At 46.7% G+C, this 22,404-nt stretch overlaps 1 long non-coding RNA gene across 2 annotated transcripts in view; it reads right to left on the bottom strand.

Annotated features, from left to right (window-relative positions):
* The window catches only part of LOC137538712 (uncharacterized), a 921,113-nt gene that overhangs the window by 64,844 nt on the left and 833,865 nt on the right, over nucleotides 1–22,404 (bottom strand). For both annotated transcript variants that reach the window (XR_011024864.1, XR_011024865.1), the window contains exon 5: nucleotides 3,750–3,836. This is a non-coding gene — a long non-coding RNA (uncharacterized lncRNA). The remainder of the gene's footprint in view (nucleotides 1–3,749; nucleotides 3,837–22,404) is intronic.

Below are 22,404 nucleotides of genomic sequence, written 5' to 3'. Positions count from 1 at the left end.
GTTAAGACAACAAAGGTTATATTTAAAATTTTATTGTAGGAATGTGTTTCGTAAATAACAGACAGCTTATCACATTATAGGGCTAATTCACACAACGTATCTCTTGAATTATCTAATCTTACTTATGAATAAAGGTGTACACACACCTCCTGCAGGGATCAGAACTCGGGTTCCTCAGGGGATGGTTCGGGGTGAGTTTTGTACAGACGTATTGCTAGCCTAGAGGATAGCAATGCATTCTGTCACTATAGAGGGAGGCAGAGGAACGACACCACAGTCAGACCAGAGTCAGAGTATGTGATCTGAATGCTCATTCTAAACTAGTGACTTTTAGAGGAGGAGCGTGAGCATAGAAGTCGGGCAACTGGCATTGTTAAGTAGAGAATGAAGATGGCAGCCTCCATAGTCATCTCACTTCAGGTTCTCTTTAGCAGATTATAGATGCTGAAATAATACAGTCAGGCCGGTTCTCTTATGAAGCAAGGTGAAACATTTGCATCAGGCGCAGAGATTACAGGGGTAGCATGTTTGTACTGTGTGACTACAAAAACAGCATGCAGCCAGAGTAGGAGGAGAAGCGAGAAGAGTGAGGTGGAGAGGTCATCATTGGGGAAAAGCAGCTTGTTGTGCGGTGTGAGGAGTCTGACAGTGAGTGAGGAGGGGGGAGGCAGGAGAGCAGCAGTGTTTCATTTGACTTGCACAGCAGAAGGGAGGAGGTGGCACTGCTGTGGTGACTGAGGAGGAATGGAGGACAGCGACTGGCTGAGGGTGAGCAGTTCGTTTGTCACAGACTTGCAGCCAGCCAGTGTGTTATTGTGTTGAACTGCAGCATGTCACGTGAGAACATAAATGAAGAAGCAGGGGCATTGTTAGCCCCAAAGATCAGTGGCACATTCCCCGGATCTATTCTGGGGTGCGTAGAATAGAGGCACCACAGCACCCAGCATGGCACCACACAGCACCCAGTATGCTCCATAGAGGCACCACAGCACCCAGCATGGCGCTATACAGAATGCTGCATGGCAGCATAGCACCCAGCCTTCCCCATAGAGGCACCACAGCACCCAGCATGACACCACGGCACCCAGCCTTCCCCATAGAGGCACCAGAGCACCCAGCTTGCCCCAATACAAGAACCAAAGCACCAATCAATCCCCCATAGAGGCACCACAGCTCCCAGCTTGCCCCCATTTACGCACCATGGAGAGGGGGGATTCATACAACATTTTGCTGGGCTGGCCTACTTAGACAACTGTTAGGCTAGGGCCACACTAGCTCCGGGTGCGGGACGCATCCGCGGTCCGGGCTCCGATTTTCAAAACCCGGAACGCAAACGGATCCGTGCTGCCTTTTTTGCAGCACATGTTTTGGATCCGCTTGCGTTTTTTGTTTTTTTTTGCTAGGGGGGTAGCAGCCAGGACGGGGGGCTGCGGGCAAAGCGGCGGCCAGGGGGGTCACATCCCCCCCCCTTGCTCACCTGGGTGCCCCCCGTCCCCGCTCCCTCTCCAGCTCGCATATAATGTAATAATTTGTACCTAATGAAGTTCGGCGAGCCGGGCACTTCCGCCCACACCGCTCGCCGTCACTTCCTGCAATGTCGCCCTCTGTATTTCAGTGGGCGGCATCGCAGGAAGTGACGGCGAGCGGTGTGGGCGGAAGTGCCCGGCTCGCCGAACTTCATTAGGTACAAATTATTACATTATATGCGAGCTGGAGGGGGAGCGGGGAGGGGGGCACCCAGGTGAGCAAGGGGGGGGGATGTGACCCCCCTGGCCGCCGCTTTGCCCGCAGCCCCCCGTCCTGGCTGCTACCCCCTTCAGCATGGCGGCCCCCTCCTTCACCATGGGACACTGGAAACTGATCCGTTTCCAGTGTCCCAAAATGTCAGTGAAGAGGGAGGCCCGTTTCCCCATTGATTTTCACTACCCGTACGTGTATACGGGTCCGTGAAAAATGCTGCAAGTCCGGACTCAGCGTTCCGGGTTTAAAAACGTATTCCGCGGATCGCACGCGGATACGTTTTTAACTTGAGTGTGTGCTGTTCCTATTTTTAACATTGGTATCCGTGGCTACGTTTTTCGTCCGGGACAAAAAACGTAGCTACGGATACGTTTTTAAATTAAGTGTGAACTAGCCCTTAAAGAGGAACCCCAGTGAAAATACGGTAATAAAAAAAAGTGCTTCATTTTTACAATAATTATGTATAAATATTTTAGTCCGTGTTTGCCCGTTGTAAAATCTTTTAAATCCCTGATTTACATTCTGATATTTATTACATGGTGACATTTTTACTGCTGGCAAGTGATGTAGCTGCTGCATGTTTTTTTCCCCACAATGCAGCAAGGTTCCCAGACAGGAAACTGCCAGGAGTATGTACTCAAGAGTTTCTTGTGGGAGGGGGTTTCACCACAATATCAGCCATACAGCGCCCCCTGATGGTCTGTTTGTGAAAAGGAATAGATTTCTCATGTAAAAGGGGGTATCAGCTACTGATTGGGATAAAGTTCAATTCTTGGTCGGAATTTCTCTTTAAGTTCATGTAAATGTGGCCCCACCCATGACCACACCCACATTGCAGTGCATGGCCACACCCATGGAGTGCCCAACACAGCTGGAGTGCCCAACAGTGCCCCGGATCTCATAGGATCCTAGCAACGCCCCTGTGAAGCAAAGTAAATTGTTGGGTGCTGTGCGATCATTCCAAAGTGTGTGTGTGTATGTGCGTGGGGAGTGCACATCTTCACAAGTTTGCGCAACAAGTCAAGAACTGGCTCTGGTCAGAAGCAGCCACGAGTAGCATGAAAAGGTTTGCAAGGAGGCGGGGCGGTCCTAGCAGTAGTGGGCAGCGGCAGCAGTGTTAGTGTACAGCTGTTAAAGGATACCTGAGGTGACATGTGACATGATGAGATAGACATGTGTATGTACAGTGCCTGGCACACAAATAACTATGCTGTGTTCCTTTTTTTCTTTATGTGCCTGAAAGAGTTAAATATCAGGTATGTAAGTGGCTGACTCAGTCCTGACTCAGACAGGAAGTGACTACAGTGTGACCCTCACTGATAAGACATTCCAACTATAAAACACTTTTCTAGCAGAAAATGGCTTCTGAAAGCAAGAAAGAGGTAAAAAGGGGAATTTCTTATCAGTGAGGGTCACACTGTAGTCATTTCCTGTCTGAGTCAGGACTGAGTCAGCCACTTACATACCTGATATTTAACTCTTTCAGGCAGAGAAAGAAAAAAAGGAACACAGCATAGTTATTTGTGTGCACTGTACATACACATGTCTATCTCATCATGTCACATGCCAGTTCGGGTATCCTTTAACACTGGACAGGCTGCCTGTAAAGCAAAGCAGTTAGCAACAACAGTCAGCACAACAGGCTTCCGATCATCTCAGGGGACAGAATCAGTAATGCATTATGACTACATTATAGTTCCAGGAGCCTTGAGGGGTGATTAAGCCTATTTATTAGTAGTTGTGCTTGAATGTGGACACACACTGCAATAGCCAGGCTTGGGATTTGGGCTTATTACAACCTGTCAGTCATCATATCATCCTCCCTTCTAAATGATCGGTGGTCTCCAGCCAGTGAGCATTGCTTGCCGACTATACGTACAGCAGGGGGTCCAGCGAGACCCACGCATCATCAGGCCAGGGTATACAGCAAGATTGTGAGATTACAAGTCTGTCTGAACATTGTGTATTCAACTATGTGATGTACTAATTAATTATGTCTAATACATTACCTGCTGCTCCTCCGAGAGACACTTTCTGGCTTTTTACAGCTTTTTTGCTGTGGGCATGAAGGCGTAGAGGGCGTCAGCTGAGCGAGCCTGCAGATAGAAGAGGAGATGATGAGCAGGGGGGTCTGCAGATAACTTTCTTACTGCTGCTAATTAAAGGATACGTGGACTTTATATCATACATATAATCAACCAAACCGAAAGTGTCCTCTGATTATTAATAATACTACCGATATAAACTAGACTATGTGACTGATTCCGCTCCCCCCAGATCTGAGAACCCTCGGGCTGAATTTTGGAAAAGCCGAGCACTCTTTTTCTTTTACCTGGGGGAAGCAGGGCGGGTTCTAAACTTTGTTCTGCTTTAGGCAAACTTGTGAGGTCCCCCCCCCCCTCGATTTGGTATGATTGCACAGCACCAACAATTTGCACTGCACGTTACAGTGATTGTGCGACCCAATCAAAAAAACATCCTCAGTATAGGTAGGTTAATAGATAGCGAGATATAGGATAGGCACCCCCTGTATAGGAAGCCTGGTATAGGTGCCCCCAGCATAGGTAGCAAGGTATAGGTGCTCCCAGTACAGTGTAGGAAGTCAGGTGTAGGTGCCCCCAGTGTAGGTAGTCAGCATAGGTAGCCAAGTATAGGTACCCCTAGTATTGGAAGCCAGGTGCAGGTGTCCCCAGTATAGGTAGCCATGTGTAGACACCTCCAGTATAGGTAGCCAAGTATAGGTGCCCCCAGTATAGGTTAGCCAGGTATAGGTGCCCCTGTATAGGTAGCCAGGCATAGGTGCCCCCGGTATAGGTAGCCAGGTATAGTTGCCCCAAGTATAGGTTAGCCAGGTAGGTTCCCCCAGTATAGGTAGCCTCAGTATAGATAGCCAAAGATAGGTGCCCCCAGTATAAATAGCCAAGTATAGTCATCCCAAGTATACTTTAGCCAGGTATAGTTGCCCCCAGTATAGGTTAGCCAGGTATAGTTTTCCCCAGAATAGGTAGCCAGGTAAAGGTGCCCCAGTATAGGTTAGCCAGGTAGATTGCCCCAGTATAGATAGCCAAGTATAGGTGTCCCCAGTATAGATAGCAAGACATAGGTGCCCACAGTATAGGTTAACAAGGCATAGTTGCCCCGAGAATAGGCTAGCCAGGTAGGTTCCCCCGGTATAGGCAGCTAGCCTGTCCCCCCATCTCTCGCCGCACCTTTACCTCCTGAAGTCAGAGGCCATGCTCCACAACCACATTGTCCCTTGTCAGCTGATCCCCAGCCCTTCTTTACTGCCTGGTGTGGCATGCAGCGCAGACCGCTGTTCTGACTCACTTTCTGCGGGTTTGTCCCCACCCTGAGTTCTGTAGAGCATGCTGCGCTGGGCATGCAGTGAAGAAGGACTGGGGATCAGCCGACAAGGGGCAATGTGGAGGAGGAAGGTGGTCAAAAACTCCAGGAGGTAAAGGAGTGGCTGCCGGGGAAGGATGCTGTCCTATGGAAGGTGCCTGCCTACCAGGTGGCATCATTGCAGGACCACCCCTGGGGGAAAGAGTTGTTCAAAACTAAATACAATAAATATAGTGTTCAAAATTCCCAGTGTTGCTCCCTCACACTTCCTTAGCACATCTCAGGCTTGATTCACTAAGACAAATATCATGCCTTTTCCAGTGCCCTCCATAGTGTGCCCCAGCATTCCAGTGCCCTCCATAGTGTGCCCCAGCACTCCAGTACCCTCCATAGTGTGCCCCAGCATTCCAGTTCCCTCCATAGTGTGCCCCAGCATTCCATCGCCCTCCATAGTGTGCCCCAGCATTCCAGTGCCCTCCATAGTGTGCCCCAGCATTCCATCGCCCTCCATAGTGTGCCCCAGCATTCCATCACCCTCCATAGTGTGCCCCAGCATTCCAGTGCCTTCCATAGTGTGCCCCGGCATTCCAGTGCCCTCCATAGTGTGCCCCAGCATTCCATCGCCCTCCATAGTGTGCCCCAGCATTCCAGTGCCCTCCATAGTGTGCCCCAGCATTCCATCGCCCTCCATAGTGTGCCCCAGCATTCCAGTACCCTCCATAGTGTGCCCCAGCATTCCAGTGCCCTCCATAGTGTGCCCCAGTATTCCATCGCCCTCCATAGTGTGCCCCAGCATTCCAGTGCCCTCCATAGTGTGCCCCAGCATTCCAGTACCCTCCATAGTGTGCCCCAGCATTCCAGTACCCTCCATAGTGTGCCCCAGCATTCCAGTACCCTCCATAGTGTGCCCCAGCATTCCAGTGCCCTCCATAGTGTGCCCCAGCATTCCAGTACCCTCCATAGTGTGCCCCAGCATTCCAGTACCCTCCATAGTGTGCCCCAGCATTCCAGTACCCTCCATAGTGTGCCCCAGCATTCCAGTGCCCTCCATAGTGTGCCCCAGAATTCCAGTACCCTCCATAGTGTGCTCCAGCATTCCAGTGCCCTCCATAGTGTGCCCCAGCATTCCAGTGCCCTCCATAGTGTGCTGCAGCATTCCAGTACCCTCCATAGTGTGCCCCAGCACTCCAGTGCCCTCCATAGTGTGCCCCAGCATTCCAGTGCCCTCCATAGTGTGCCTCAGCACTCCAGTGCCCTCCATAGTGTGCCTCAGCACTCCAGTACCCTCCATAGTGTGCCCCAGCATTCCAGTGCCCTCCATAGTGTGCCCCAGCACTCCAGTGCCCTCCATAGTGTGCCCCAGCATTCCAGTGCCCTCCATAGTGGGCCCCAGCATTCCAGTACCCTTCATAGTGAGCCTCAGCACTCCAGTGCCCTCTATAGTGTGCCCCAGCATTCCAGTGCCCTCCATAGTGTGCCCCAGCATTCCAGTGCCCTCCATAGTGTGCCCCAGCATTCCAGTGCCCTCCATAGTGTGCCCCAGCACTCCAGTGCCCTCCATAGTGTGCTCCAGCACTCCAGTGCCCTCCATAGTGTGCCCCAGCATTCCATCGCCCTCCATAGTGTGCCCCAGCACTCCAGTACCCTCCATAGTGTGCCTCAGCACTCCAGCGCCCTCTATAGTGTGCCCCAGCACTCCAGTGCCCTCCATAGTGTGCCCCAGCATTCCAGTACCCTCCATAGTGTGCCCCAGCATTCCAGTGCCCTCCATAGTGTGTCCCAGCATTCCAGTGCCCTCCACAGTGTGCCCCAGCATTCCAGTGCCCTCCATAGTGTGCCCCAGCATTCCAGCGCCCTCCATAGTGTGCCCCAGCATTCCAGCGCCCTCCATATTGTGCCCCAGCACTCCAGTGCCCTCCATAGTGTGCCCCAGCATTCCAGTGCGCTCCGTAGTGTGCCCCAGCATTCCAGTGCCCTCCATAGTGTGCCCCAGCATTCCAGTGCCCTCCATAGTGTGCCCCAGCATTCCAGTGCCCTCCATAGTGTGCCCCAGCATTCCAGTGAACTCCATAGTGTGCTGCAGCATTCCAGTACCCTCCATAGTGTGCCCCAGCATTCCAGCACCCTCCATAGTGTGCCCCAGCATTCCAGTACCCTCCATAGTGTGCCCCAGCATTCCAGTGCCCTTCATAGGCCTTGATTCACTAAAGGGTGCTAAGTGTTAGCAAGCCAGTGAAAAGGCACTTAGGATGCGAAAATGGACGCTTCATGCGCTAAAAGTTTGTGCGTGCAAAGTTTAGCACTGCACAGTGCGCGCGAAACGTCACACTGGTGAGCACAAAACGTTGCACCGTACGCGTGCTAAATTTTGGGCGCGATCTGTAACAACTTTAGACGGGCACACTACTTGGCACCCTAGTTTGCACGTCCAAAGCTGTTAGGCAGGGATGCTCATCCGGATTCCGGATATCTGGGTAACCCGGATATCCGACCTTTTTTCAGCTATCCGATTCGGATTCAGATACCGGATTGCTATCTGCAGGTATTTGGTCGCATACCTGGATATCCGCAGATATCATGCAGTTATCCGGATCCGAATACTGTAACTAAGGAGATGACATCATTCAGCCAATCAGAGGGCTCCGAGCAGTAGCCCTAGCAACCAATCACAGAGGGGAACCCTGGACAGCCCCCCTGTATAATAAGGAGGGCTGCCATGATGAGAAATCTCGTCCTTGCTTGTGAATGCTCACTGAGAGACATGCTCCAGTGCTGCTGGCCTAGCAAGTGCTGTATACAGTGATAAACCTAAAGCTGTTCAGTGATTAACTCCTTCACTATCACTACACTATTGTATTATTAATTAGCTTGATTTCCTTGTGTGACAGTCAGAGTTTGTGCTGCATGCCTGCTGCAGCTGCTATGTGTCTATGTGTGTGCTGTGCACAGACCAGGCCAGCTGCTGCCTGCTGGCCAGCTATTAGCCTTAGCTAGCTACAGTATAGGTTAGGTTAGGGATTAGGGAATAGGATTACTGTGTTATTGTGTAGTTAGTACTGTAGTACTGCAGTCAGTGATAGTAGTTGTTAGAGTAGTAGTACTACTGTGTTAGCTTACTACAGAATTGCTGTGCTGCTGAGCAGTGCCAGTGTGACAGTTAGTGTCTTCTCCTCTGCTGTCTGACTGTCACTCGGCATGTGGCACGTGGCCCTTGGCCCTTGGCATGTGGCCCTTGGCACGTGGCACTTTACACATGGCAATTTGCACGTGGCACTTTGCACGTGGCACTTTGTACGTGGCAGGGGGCACGTGGCACTTGGCACGTGCAAAGTGCCACGTCCCAAGTGCCAAGTCCGGCATGCTCCTGGCAGACGTTACACCTGCTGCTGCTGCATTGGCCTGCTCCTGCTGCCTGTGCAGCTCCCACCGCCAGGGTGCCACAGGCCACTGATAACACCTATATTTAACCCAAAACACAATTGCTGCGTAATTTTTTTGAGGTGTCTGGGCTGAAAACAGTCATGTCCCAGTTGTGCGGTTGGACTTTGGACACAATGTGGGCTGCACGACTGCTGTCTGGAACCAAGTCCTGATGTTAATTGACAGCCATTTTTTTTTGGGGGGGGGGGGATTTAAAGTCCCCCCATAATCAATTAGTGTTTCCTTTTAAAAAATAATGATGCTGTATGCCTCATTTACCCTAATAAACGTTTTTAAAGCAATTTAAAGTCCACTTCCGGTTTTTCTATCCAGATATCTGAATCCGGCTGGATACCCCGGATACTGGGGTCGGATATCCAATCCGGATCAGAAAAAACTGCTGTTAGGCATGCTAACTAGGTTAGCACACCTTTGTGAAATGAGCCCCTAGTGTGCCCCAGCATTGCAGCACCCTCCATAGTGTGCCCCAGCATTCCAGTGCCCTGCAGAGTACATGACAGCATTGTCATGTAAAGCAGTGCGCTTTATAGTGAGCTTTACCTTTTGCTGTAGTTATAGGGTTCCTTCACAGTTATCCCTATGTGGATTTTTTTTTCACACTTTTTTTTGTGTTTGCTATTCTGCGTTGCTCGCTTTTTCGGATCTGATTCTCCTTTTTTTGATAAAGTTTTTGATGTGAATTTGTTGCATTTTGATATTTTTCCCATGTACAGTGCATAATTATTCATACCCCTGGCAAATCTGGACTTAAAGTTACTTTTATTCAACTTGCAAGTAATTTTGTGACGGGAAATTACATAGGTGTAACGATTGGTGTCAGCACACAGAGAGAATCTGATTATTGGTGATCTGCAGTATCACCAACAATACAGATATATACCCGATTATTGATGATCTGCAGAATCACCAATAATACAAGTATGACTAACCTCTGGACACCTGATAAAGTGTAAGTGTTTGGTGCAACAGTAGGCTGTCTCCCGTGGGGCGGGAGACGCAGATAACAATGAGCATGGACCACCTGAGGAGCAGGTGGCCCTTGGCTGTGTGTGAACTATCTCCTATGAAAGGGGATAGAGATAACCTGCGAGCCAGTGATTCCCTGCAATACTGGGAATCAGGCTATACTGCAGCCAAAGGACTCCTAAGGGATAGAGGCCTGACTGGACTGCCAAGAGGCCTCTCTGAGGAACAGGTGGTCTCTGGAGCTACCTGACACTTGGCGGGGTAGTGTCACAGGTAGTACAGACAGACTGAACGCTCAAGGTATGAGTGACAGTCAGAAGGGTTGGCCAGGCCAGGTCGGCAACACACGAGCAGATAAGGTACAGAGACAGAAGGCTGATTCGGTAACCAGGTATAGGCAGGGTTTGGCAACAGGTAGGCAGATATGCATAGGTACCGAATCAGAAAGCAGGAGAGAAGTCGAGAGAGCAATAGGTCATAACAGATAAAGCAGAGGCCTAGTCTAGAGTGTGAGGTCCGTGATCTCAACACCCAGGAACTGGTCTAAAGTATAACACAGCAATGACACAGTATCCCTAAGCTTGGGTGTGAGGTCCTTGGTCACAACACCCTGGAACTGGTCTAAAGTATAACACAGCAATGACACAGTATCCCTAAGCTTGGGTGTGAGGTCCGTGGTCTCAACACCCTGGAACTGGTCTAACATATAACACAAACCTATTCTGGCTAAGTGTGAATTCCCAGGTCCTCCTGGTTCTAACACACTGTGGGATCTGACTGGTCTGAGTGCTCACACGTAAGTATTCGCAACGGCAGACAACCAGCAACGGACAGGCAAGAAGTATATATAGTGCAGCGCTCCTCAGCGCCACCCAGCGATACTCAGCCAATGACAGTCTGCGCTGGGATCAGCTGACCAACCTGATCAGCTGATGCCTCTCCTCCTGGCATAAAGGTCCTGCCTCCCAGCGCGCGCGCGCAGCTCTCCATCTGTGTGCACTAGAAGGCTCAGACAAACCAGACGCATGCCGCTGTGCGGAAACCGCCAGTCTGAACACGGAGACAGCCGCCCCGCCGCCAGACCGCGCGGCGGCATCTCCGCAATCCTTTACAATAGGTTTCTCCAAAAAGATAAAACGATGTACAAGAGGCATTATTGTGAGGAAAAAAAGAAACATTTCTCAGCTTTTATTTACATTTGAGCAAAAAGTGTCCAGTCCAAAATTATTCATACCCTTCACAAACTGTCACAGTCTGTGAGAAAATCCAAAGTTCTGTACCATTCCAGATAGTCCAAGCTGTTCTAAAGCACCCAAATTACCCTGACTAATTTGGAACAGCTGTTTTAATCAACTCAACAGGTGAAAAACAGCAGCTCTCTGCAGTTGGTTGTGGACAGTCCTGGCTAAGACAAAGGAGCTCAGTGAGGACCTGCGGCTGCGCATTGCGGCTGCTCACAAGTCAGGAAAGGGCTACGAGGCCATTTCTAAATGTTTTCAAGTTCCAGTGGCTACAGTGCAAAGTATTATTAAAAATACAAGATGTTCTGCACTGTGGAAAATCTCAGAGGACGTGGTCAGAAGCCAAAAGTGACACCTGTGCTGGCCAGGAAAATAGTGAGAGAGGTGAAAAAGAATCCAAGGATCACCACCAAGGCCATCCTGGTGAATCTGGGCTCTGCTATTGGCAATGTCTCAAGGCAGACAATCCAACGGACACTGCTGGGTTCCACGGATGCAGACCAAGGAGGACGCCACTTCTCCTGATAATGCACACAAAAGCTTGCTTGGCCCTTGCAAATGCTCATCTGGAAAAAGAGGACAACTTCTGGTCTTCTGTGTTATGGTCAGATGAAACAAAAATTTTATTTTTTGGTCACAATGATGTTTCCTTCATTTGGCGTAAACAAGGAGAAGCCTTCAACCCAAAGAACACCATCTCCACTGTCAAATATGGTGGTGGGAACCTAATGCTTTGGGGGAAGGTTCAGCCAATGGACCAGGGAACCTAATCACAGTAAACGGCACCATGAAAAAAAGAGCAATACATGAGTATTCTCAACAGCATCAGGCAGTGTGTAGATAAAATTGGCGTTGGGCACCAGTGGACATTTCAGCATGACAATGACCCAAAACACACAGCAAAAGTGGTGAGGAAATGGTTAGCAGACACCAACATTAAAGTTTTGGAGTAGCCCAGCCAGAGTCCTGATTTGAATCCAATTGAGAATCTGTGGAGGGAGTTAAAGATCAAGTTGCTGGCAAGAAGACCCTCCAACGTGAAAGATTTGGAGCTCATTGCTAAAGATGAATGGGCAAAAATACTTGTGGATACATGCAAAAAGCTGGTCTGCAACTATAGGAAGCGTTTGATTGCTGTAATCGCCAATAAAGGCTTTTCTATTGATTAGAAGGGTATGAATAATTTTAGACTGGACACTTTTTTCTGAAATGTAAATAACAGCTGAGAATGTTTTTTTTCCCCCCAGAATAATGCCTTTTGTACATTGTCTTATTATCGTTTGGGAGACACATATGTCATTTCCAGTCAAAAAATTACTTGCTGGTTGAATAAAAGTAACTTAAAATCAAATTTTGCCAGGGGTATGAATAATTGTGGGCAGCACTGTATATAAATGAAGATAATTTACATGTATCTGTACATTTATATGAGAATGTGTTCATTTTGAATTTGAAAATTCGCATCGCCATTGACTGCGATGTGATTAATTTGTCCATTCTGAAAAAAAAACTAACGATATATATATATATATATATATATATATATATATATATATATATATATATATATATATACATACAGTACATACATGTTTATTAATGTAATATAATGCAGCTGCTGCTGTAGGTTGAACAGCCCTCCAGTTCTGTGATTTTATCTTCCCCCCATCCACTTAGTTTAATTTCCGTCACACAAAGACCTTTTGCTATGCTATGACTGTGGACAGATGGTTTATTTTTATCACGCCGTAAAGCCACGCTATAAAATGATGAATTGGTTTATTTGTCCAGATATGGAATTATCAGCGACCCCCCGGTAAAGGCGGCAGATACTTTGGCCTGAACCAGCAGATGAATACACAGAACATTCCCATTATTTGTGTATGAGGGAGGGGTGGGGGGGGGGAGGCTTTCTTAAAGGACACATGAACGTAAATTAATAAATACATGTGCTGAACCACCAGCTCTTATTTCCCCCAATAAGCTAGGCAGCTATAACCCATTACTAGAATCTTTTATCTGGGGATGACCTGAGTCAGAGATGGATTAAAATGTAATGGGGCCCAAGGCAAGGTAGTAGATTTGGGGATCCCTTGCGGTCTTTTAGGTAAGCTGAAGTGGGGAGAGGACAGAGAAGGTGGCTGGTGGGCCATTTGACACCCACTACGCCCCCGGAATCTGCCTAGGTTGTCTATTGGATGATCCTGCTCTGACCTGACTGCACGTTGGTTGCAAAGGCTTCCTAATGAAAGTAAACCTTTATCTTAGACATATTTTGCATAAATATGATGCTGTTTGTATCTTGAAGGATTTGCTTATCACAACAGGTTTCAACTGTTATTTTTTAGAGGCGTGACTACAAATCATTCAAATCATTACGCCCTCTAGAAAAACTTTGACGCCACTCCAACTTCCTTTCCACCCAACTGTGAAGGAGTGGCTCCGTTAACACCCTCCCCTCTCCCCATAATGGGCATGCTTTCATCGTGCCATCCTTCTTCCTTCCAATACTACCCTTTTTCCTCCATTGTCACCCATCTGCCCCCCCCCCCCCCCCCCTGTGACCCCATAACAGTGCAGCCACCAAGTCACTCAGGTTCTCCCCCATAAGATGTTCGGCTGCCATGCCCCCCATCCCCCTCCTCCCCATAACAGATGCAGCCAGTATATCACCCATTACCCCATAAAACCTGTGGTCACTATTGTTACCCTTCTGACCTCCCTACTCCTGCCCCACATAACAGTGCAGACAACATGTCACCAATTGGACCAACCATGGTCCTTCTTTCCAACTCTCCATACAGAGTTATAAAGTGGTAGCCAGCGGTAAAGTATTATACATCGGCTGTTTGAGTGTGTTGTCTTGTATCTGGTCTCTCCTCAACTTCGCTGTGGCTGCCAGTTCTCAGTTAGTTCCATCTCGGTAGGCTGCGGGACAGAGGTTAATGAGAGCAGATGGGTGCAGTTACGAGGAGGTCACATCAGACTTGATGCTGAAAAGAGTCAAGGTGACATACTATGTAGCATATGACCAGACCAGGATGGAGGCGAGTGTGAGTGGGTGGCCACACTGAGGAGAAGGATGGATCATCACCAATGCTGAAGGAGCCAAGGATAGGGAGGTTAGTTATAGGCATCAGGAAGGGTGTAATGTTTGTCTCTAGGGTTAGGCACCGGTGGCAGTGTCCTTAGTGTTAGGTGTGGAATGAGTATTTGAAGGTTAGGCGCCACCAGAGGGTTTTACAGTTAGTCAGCGCTGGGGGGTCCTTAGGGTTGGGCAGTGCTAGGGGGGGTTCTTAATGTTAGGCACCATCAGGAGGGTTTTTGCACTATGTAGTTCCAGGGGGAATTGGAAATATTAGGCATCAAGAGAAAAGCTAATGTTGGTGTAAGGTTAGGTCACAGTAAAATATTGGCAAAGATTACCGATATTTTACTATCGGAATTAACTAGTAGAATATTGGCAATTTAGCTGATATTCCACTAGCGCTATCTCTGAAGTCCCTTTTACCACAGGCACTTTTTACATATACGCCAGAAATGTGTCTATGAGCGCCAATGCTTGCTTCCACCATGAAGACCCAGTCTCTCTGTAGTATACAAGTTAGCATGCCACGCCCGGTAGTGAGCACGAAGACACCTACAAGGCCTTGCGGCAGTGTCAGCGGCTGGGGAGTACCAGCCCTCGCCGGCGGCATCTCGCGCTCTCTCGAGGCGCTTCCCAAATTAACCGAGTTTGCAAATGTCTCGCAGTTGCAGTTTATATTTTCTTCTGGGAGATAGGATCTTGTTCATGGAGGCTGACAGGTAATAAATTACATTTCGTCCAGTACGTCAACTGCTCCACTATTGTCTGCGCGCGAATATAATATTCTCGTGCCGGTGATAGGAGGGCTTATTCCATTGAAGCCAGCGACAAACAATTATGATGGCAAATGCATAGTGACAAGTGATTCTGCGGATTTATAGGCCCGTGTAATTGTAAAGTTTCAATACAGAGAGGAGGCCGGTGTGGTGCCCCCGAGTTAACGGGAGGGGAGGGTGGGGGATAGTCAACATGATTTTAATATATCTGAGAATATTCTACTTGAGAACCAGTTGAATTTGTCACGGCTGTAGGCAGATTTTGCAGAACAGAATAGGCTGCACTTCTGCAGTCAGACAAACGTGTGCTGATATACGTACCTCCACTACCAACTGCCGATGGCCATTAGGGTGTGGTGCAAGGTGATGGGAATTTTGGAGCTGGAGACACTGGGGAAATTTTGGTGCCACCATAAATTTCCCCTTGTAGCCGCAATTAGTAATGGGTACCTATGACGGTGCCCAATTTTTTGTATCATTTTTTGCTGCAAAGGAAGCTTGTATATTGGCACGTTTGCAGCTGAGGGACAGTTAAAGGGAATCCCTAACCAAGGATTGAACTTCATCCCAACCAGTAGCTGATACCCCTTTACCATGAGAAATATTTGCTTTTTCTCAAACGGATCATCAGGAGGCTCTGTATGGCTGATGATGTGGTGAAACCCCTCCCACAGTGTGATGTCAGTGCCTCACAGCACTGAGGTGCTGACATCATACTGTGGGAGCCCTTTTGCATTGTGGGAAATAACAGCTGTTTCCAACTGCCAAAAAAAGCAAGCAGCACCTACTTCCACTGACATCACCTGCCAGCTATAAAAATGTCGCCATATGATACATTTCAGAATGTAAATCAGTAAATCAGGGAGAGGAAAGATTTTACAATGGGCAAACACTGACTAAATAATTTATACATAATTATTGTAAAAATTAAGCACTTTTTCATTACATTATTTTTACCGGTGTTGCACTCTACGGTTGGTAATGGATGGGGGGGGGGGGGGGGTTGTTTCGGTTAGGACTGGGCATTGGCGGGGGTTGGTTAAAGAGACACTGAAGTGAAAAATAAATAATGATATTATGATTTGTATGTGTAGTACAGCTAAAAAATAAAACATTAAGATCAGATACATCAGTCTAATTGTTTCCAGTACAGAAAGAGTTAAGAAACTCCATTTGTTATCTCTATGCAAAAAAGCCATTAAGCTCTACGACTTTTAAAGACGTGGAGAGGGCTGTTTTCTGACTTTGATTATCTCAACTGTTCCTGAACTATTTACTTTTTCTCAGCCAGAGGAGAGGTCATTAGTTCACAGACTGCTCTGAAAGAATCATTTTGAATGCTGAGTGTTGTGTAATCTGAACATATTATAGAATGATGCAATGTTAGAAATAACACTATATTCCTTAAAAAAATATATGGGAATATTTTCTTTGCTGCTAATCTTCTAGTAGTTATTCATAGTACACAACCAAATCATTATATCATATATTTTTTTTGCTTCAGTGTCTCTTTAAGGGTAAGAATTTGCAGGAGGCGTTGGTTAGGGTTAGGCATCAGTAGGAGGGTTGGTTTGGGTTAGGCATCAGCATGGGGTGGGGGGGTCAGTTAGGCTGAGTCATAGTTAGGGGGTCAGTTAAGGGTTAGGGGTCAGCATGGAGCAGCTGTGTGTGTACAGAGCATGGAGCAGCAGCGTGTGTACAGAGCATGGAGCAGCAGTGTGTGTACATTGCATGGAGCAGCAGTGTGTGTACAGAGCATGGAGCAGCAGCGTGTGTACAGAGCATGGAGCAGCAGCGTGTGTACAGAGCATGGAGCAGCAGCGTGTGTACATTGCTTTTATAAAGACATTTTGAAAGGGTGAAAGAAAATTTCAGATGGACATACTGTACATCTATCGTCTTGGAGGCCAATTGACCTTTTAATTCAATAACTATTATAGAATCGGATGAAAATCGGCGTGCTGCTAAGGGCATGTCCAATCGTATAAAGTCACTGGGGGTAAAGTTGGAGGGTTAAATTTACACAGAAAGCAGGAACGGGGAAATACAAATGTGTTCATTGCCATCCACTAAGTTCTTTTGAAAATAAAGAAATCCCTGAGAACCTCCCATTTCTTTATTTTCAAAAGCACTGAATGGCAGTTGCTCCATCCAACTGCCAAAAAAAGTGTGCAGCGAGCAGGGAGGCTGGTCAGCATCTCTGTATACATCTTTTTCAAGGAGTGTCTATATAAAGAATAAAGGCTTTGCTGAGAATCCCCTATGGAGAGATGGACTAGTCCAAAACCTGTCGGTTCTGTCAGATTTCTACTACTTACTGTAAGTGACAGCAACATAGGAGAAAAGTAATTTATGGCTCATTTTACTCTGGAAGAAACATACTTTTTATCTGTATATGTTCACATATATTTAAAATTTTCACGACAGTGGTCCTTTAATAAATGAACAGGTGCTTAAAAAAATCTCACTTTGTATAACTAAAGTATAGTGGCATTGCTAAAGAGCTAATCAGTTAGCAGTAATTTTAATTTAACATATAGTAGAAGGAGAGGTAATTATCTTCATAATAGGCTACTACCATCATATTTCTGGGACTTGGGCAAGGCTAGATGTATACTGTTTGTGCCCCTTGGCCAGTGATCTGCAAACTTAGCTCTCCAAGTCCCACAATGCTTTGCCTTTATGAATCATGACTGTGGCTGTCAAACTCCTGCAATGCATTGTGGGACTTGTAGTTCCTTAACAGCTGGTGAGCCAAGTTTGCAGATCACTGCCCCTAGACAAGAGTATGTTGTGGCTTCCATTTCTTCTACAGCAGCCCCCCCTCCCATTCCATGTGCAATGCCTCTTCCATGTGTATCATGCATTTACTGTAGCCCTTCTCTTCATCAATAGCTCCCTTGGGTATCAGTTTCCCTTTTTCCATGTGTTGCTCCCCGTGTATTTTCAGCCTCCTCTTTCTTATGTAGCAACTCCTCTTTGATGTTTAGGTGCCCCCCTAGGCTGCTGCCGCCCAAGGCATGAGCCTTTCTGGCCTTTCCAGAAATCCCACCCTGCATATGGGAGAAAATCTGAGTGCCCAGAGGAAACCCAAGCCAACACAGGGAGAACATACAACCTGCATGCAGATGGTGTCCTGGGCCAAACTTGAACCTGGAAATCTAGCACTAGAAGGCAAGGAGATTCTCATTGGTCAGATCAATGAGAAGCCCTAGCAAAACATGTAAAGACGCTTTATGTGAGGGCAGAGCTGGGACAAGGTCCTCCAGCACCCAAGCCTGAGACACCAAAGTGCGCCCCTCCACCCCTGCCACCCCAGCCGTCACACACTGATTGCTATTAGACTAAGAAGCACCACAGGGCCCACAACCTCCCCAACACCTTAATATGTAGTTATCTGGCTTGCAGTCACTGCCATTTATCCCCTTTTCTTATTTATTTCTGCTTCAAACACAATTAGGAATGACAGCTGAATAAATTGTGCGCCCCCTCCTACACTGCGCCCTGAGGCTGGAGCCTCTCCAGCCTATGCCTCGGCCCAGTCCTGTGTGAGGGTTCCCTTCCCTGAACTGCTGTACCGAATATATGGGAAACCCTGGAAAAAGCATCTCTGAATCTCCTGCCGGGATTCCCTATTGGTCCTTTGGAGTGAGCGTGGTATGACTCGAAATGCGTGTAAAATCACATATGAGATTTCTGTAGCTCGGTGAAAATGTGCACCCGAGGCGTCATGTGACATGATGAGATAAACATATTAACCACTTCACCCCCAAGGGGTTTTTACGTACCAGAGCAATTTCACCTGTCAGTGCTCCTCCCTTTGATTTGCCAATAACTTTATTATTACTTATTACAACATGATGATGAGGGCTTTGGAAGTGGAAGGGATTCATTATATTAATTGTTAATTACACATGTATGGGGTGTGTGTGTATTTTACTTCCTTACCACTAGATGGCGCTGCAAAAACTATCCTGCTCACCAGGAAGTGTTCACTTTTTTAATTTTTTACATTTTAATCATGCTTTAACTACTTCCTGTAATATGTATGGACATGGCCCCTGATCCCCCTCACCAATCGCAGATCTCCATGTCCCCGAAAGCATGAGTAACGGGGGGGGGGGGGGGGGGGGGGACTTAGACATGCACATGAATTGAAGTGACGCATTAAAACTTCCTGGAGCCATTAAAGTGAACCAGAGACAAAGCATCCTTATGTATTTTACCATATATATCAGTGGTACCTATAGAGAAAACACCTACCCTGCTCTCTATTTCATTATTTACTGTTCAGATTGCTTCTTAGCAGCTGAGATAAAATCCCAGACTGAGCACTCAGTCTGGCTTTGCTGTAATGACTCAGCTATAATGATTCCTGAGCAGAGCCACAAGGGGGCAGGCTTTGGCTTAAAAAAACAGCACAGAACACAGACTCAGCTATAAAGATTCCTGAACAAAGCCAGACTGAATGCTCAGTCGGGGATTTTATCAGGGGTGATGAGAAGCAATCTGAACAGTAAATAATGAAACAGAGAGCAGGGTAGGTGTTTTCTCTAATGTCCCCACTGATATATATGATAAAATACATGAGGGTGCTTCATCTCTGGTTCACTTTAAGAGGCTCCAACAGGCCGTTTTAATGCGGTGGCTCATCACTAAGTGGTTAATAACCAGGTTGTTTTACTTGTTTTATTTTGCTGCCTGAAAGAGTTCATTTCTACGCATGGAGGTGGCAGCTTCTGTCTTGTCGTTACCTTGCTGGGAATATAGTAAACATCACTGATAAGCGAATTACAGACATAAAAGTTTTCCTGGCAGAATACATCTGAGAGCAGGGGAGAGATAAAATACATGAACTATTGACCTTTTTCTAACTCTGGGGCACTTAATAGGCTGTCACTGATTAGAGACACTAAAACATTCAACCTACTTTGTAAATGTTTAAATATAAAAGAACACCTGGGGATACTTTAAAAAGTCATTTTTTAGGAGTAGGATTATAAATATAATTGTTTATCTCATCGGTTTATTTTCACCTCGTGTTCACTTTAAAACGACGATTGAACCAGCCGGCGGTGACCTATGTGTGATGCTGGGCTATAGGACACTTGTACGCTACAAATTATTTAACACCTCTAATTGAATCAGGCCTTGAGCAACGCTGATACACTTCTCTAGCAAAATTATAGTGACAGTAGAGTTTCAGCGTTAAATGCATCTGTCATTAGTCATACAGGGGCTGCCATAGTGACCCGCGTTCAACAAAATACCTCCCCGTCCTCTACTTCTGCTGCTGTAAATACCTCCCCATCCCTCACCTGCAGTGAGTATGCAGATCAGGTGCTCAATCTTCTCTCTAATGCAGAGATTCCCGCAAAGGGAATACACAGAGAAGTACACAAACCCTGACAGACGCTCTGATCTTTGCCCTCATTTTGAAAACTAAACATAAACTGGGATTCCTTTTAAGTAGATGTTCTTTGTTCAGCTGTAAAGAATATCATCATGAAGAGCTGTGAAAGGACTTTTAAAATGGGGTATTTATATATCTGGGTTTCATTTTGTAGTGCTTAAAATGTCTTAAAAATGGGCCCTGATCAATAATGCAGTATGTGGATACTGGCATGCACCCCTCAGTATGCAAAGTATAAGCTGTTAAAGCGGAATATAACCCTGCATTTCAACCTTGCTCTAAAACATTATTTACAGCATATTATATGCAACCAGCATTTTTTTTTTTACTAGACCAGCATTGGAAGGGTTACACACAGAGCTTTAAAGTTTGTGGAGAGAACTGCTCCCCTCAGCCGAAGTTTAGATCGATACATTTAAGTAAACAAAATGTAACAAGAGAGGAATGTTACACACTCTTTGGCTGTCCTACAGCTCCTGCACAGTCAGAGAGAGTGAGTCACATTCCACAGTTGTTACATTTTGTTTTGCTTAAATGTATCTATCTAAACTTCGGATGCGGCAGCATTTCTCTCTAGGAACTTTAAAGCTCTGTGTGTAACCCTTTCAATGCTGGTCTAGTAAAAAAAAAAAATGCTGATTGCATATAATATGCTGTAAATAATGTTTTAGAGCAAAGTTGAAATGCAGAGTTATATTCTGCTTTAATCTGTACTTATATTGATAGTAAACAGGCTGCAATGTTTTCTGGCCTTTGCTACCTCCAGTATGTGAAGTATACGCTGTTATTCCATGCGCACAATGATGGTAAACTAGGTGCAGCCTATCCTAATATCTACTACTCTCAGTATGTACAGTATAAGCTGCTACTCTGTTTCTGCGTGAATGAAAAAAGGGAGCCGTGAAAATAGGGCCCGACTTCTTAATGAATTTAGCACCAGGTATTAACGAAATGTGATAACGAGAACCATCGTTGTCAAGCTTTATTAACGATATTTACTGTTGCAAAAAACAAACGAGATATAATAACGAATTAATATTAATGTTAAATGTCGTTGCGTTTTCGTCAATACTGTTTAACCCAACCCTACCCTCACACAGAACCCTCCCCTGGTGGTGCCTAAAACTAACCACTCCCCTGGTTGCGCCTAACCCTAACCACCCCCTCGGGGGTGCCTAACCCTAACCTCCCCTTCCGGGGGTGCCTAACTTTAACCTCCCCCCTGGTGGTGCCTATCCCTAACCACTGCTCCCTAGTGTTGCCTAACCCTAACCTCCCCCCTGGTGGTGCCATAACCCTAACCACCGCCCCTAGTGTTGCTTAAAACTAACCGCTGCCTATTCACTCCCCCTGGTGGTGTCTAACCCTAACCACTCCCCCTGGTGGTGTCTAACCCCTAACCACTCCCCCTGGTGGTGCCTAACCCTAACCACTCCCTCTGCAGAAAAACCCTTTTACATATATTAACAATAATACCTTTGAAAACATAAAATCTGTACTTATTAACAAAATAATATGACAAAAACTATAATGTTGTAAACCTTCTACAACGATACCTACCTCAAAAACTATAATGTTCTAATGTTATTAACAAAAATGTTTCCCGACACCCTTTTTTCGCCGTATGAATGATAATTGCATTCAAGTCTATGGCGGCGCCCTTTTCGTCCACCCTCAGCCGACGCCCTTTTTTCCTGCTACCCTGTTTCTATGCCGATAATGAACTAGCTGAAGTGTGCTGATCCCTGCTATATCCAGCATGTACACTATAAGCTGTTATTATGTGCCTATACTGATAATAAACTAACAGTGTGTGTCAGTCTATCCTACTCCAGCATGAACAGTATAAGCTATTACTTTGTACTAATAGTATACTAGCCGCAGTGTGTGTGTTGATCTCTGCCTAAATAATGTTAGAAATACTTATTCCTCTTTTTTTCTAAAGCCCTTTTCCCTCTGTCTCTCTCTCTTTGGTATAAAGAAAATACTGTCCTTATTATTAGGGTCCAAATATTTGGCCAGCAGCAATATTACCTGTCCGCCGGCGCGAGTCCCTGGGTCCGTGCTGGCCCTTCTCCGGCTGCTCTTCTTCTCCATCTTCTTTTCACTTCCTGTCCCCGTCCTGTGACAAGCGGAAGTTCAAGTAGAGGGCGCTGTACTGTTTGAACTTCTCCTTCTCACATGATGGAACAGGAAGTGAAGAGAAGATGGAGAAGACGACCAGCTGGAGAAAGGGCCAGCACGGACCCGGGGACTCGCGCCAGTGGGACAGGTGAGGTTATTGCTACGTCGGTCATCTCTGAATCAAATACTGCTTGCGACTTGCTCCTGACCCGACGGCGATCGAGCAAAATTTTCCGACTGGACAGATCAACTGAATTGATCGATTTTGGATGA

Source organism: Hyperolius riggenbachi, chromosome 11 (assembly GCF_040937935.1).
Source record: "Hyperolius riggenbachi isolate aHypRig1 chromosome 11, aHypRig1.pri, whole genome shotgun sequence".
Lineage (NCBI taxonomy): Eukaryota > Metazoa > Chordata > Amphibia > Anura > Hyperoliidae > Hyperolius > Hyperolius riggenbachi.
This window is presented reverse-complemented; position numbering and strand designations above follow the sequence as displayed.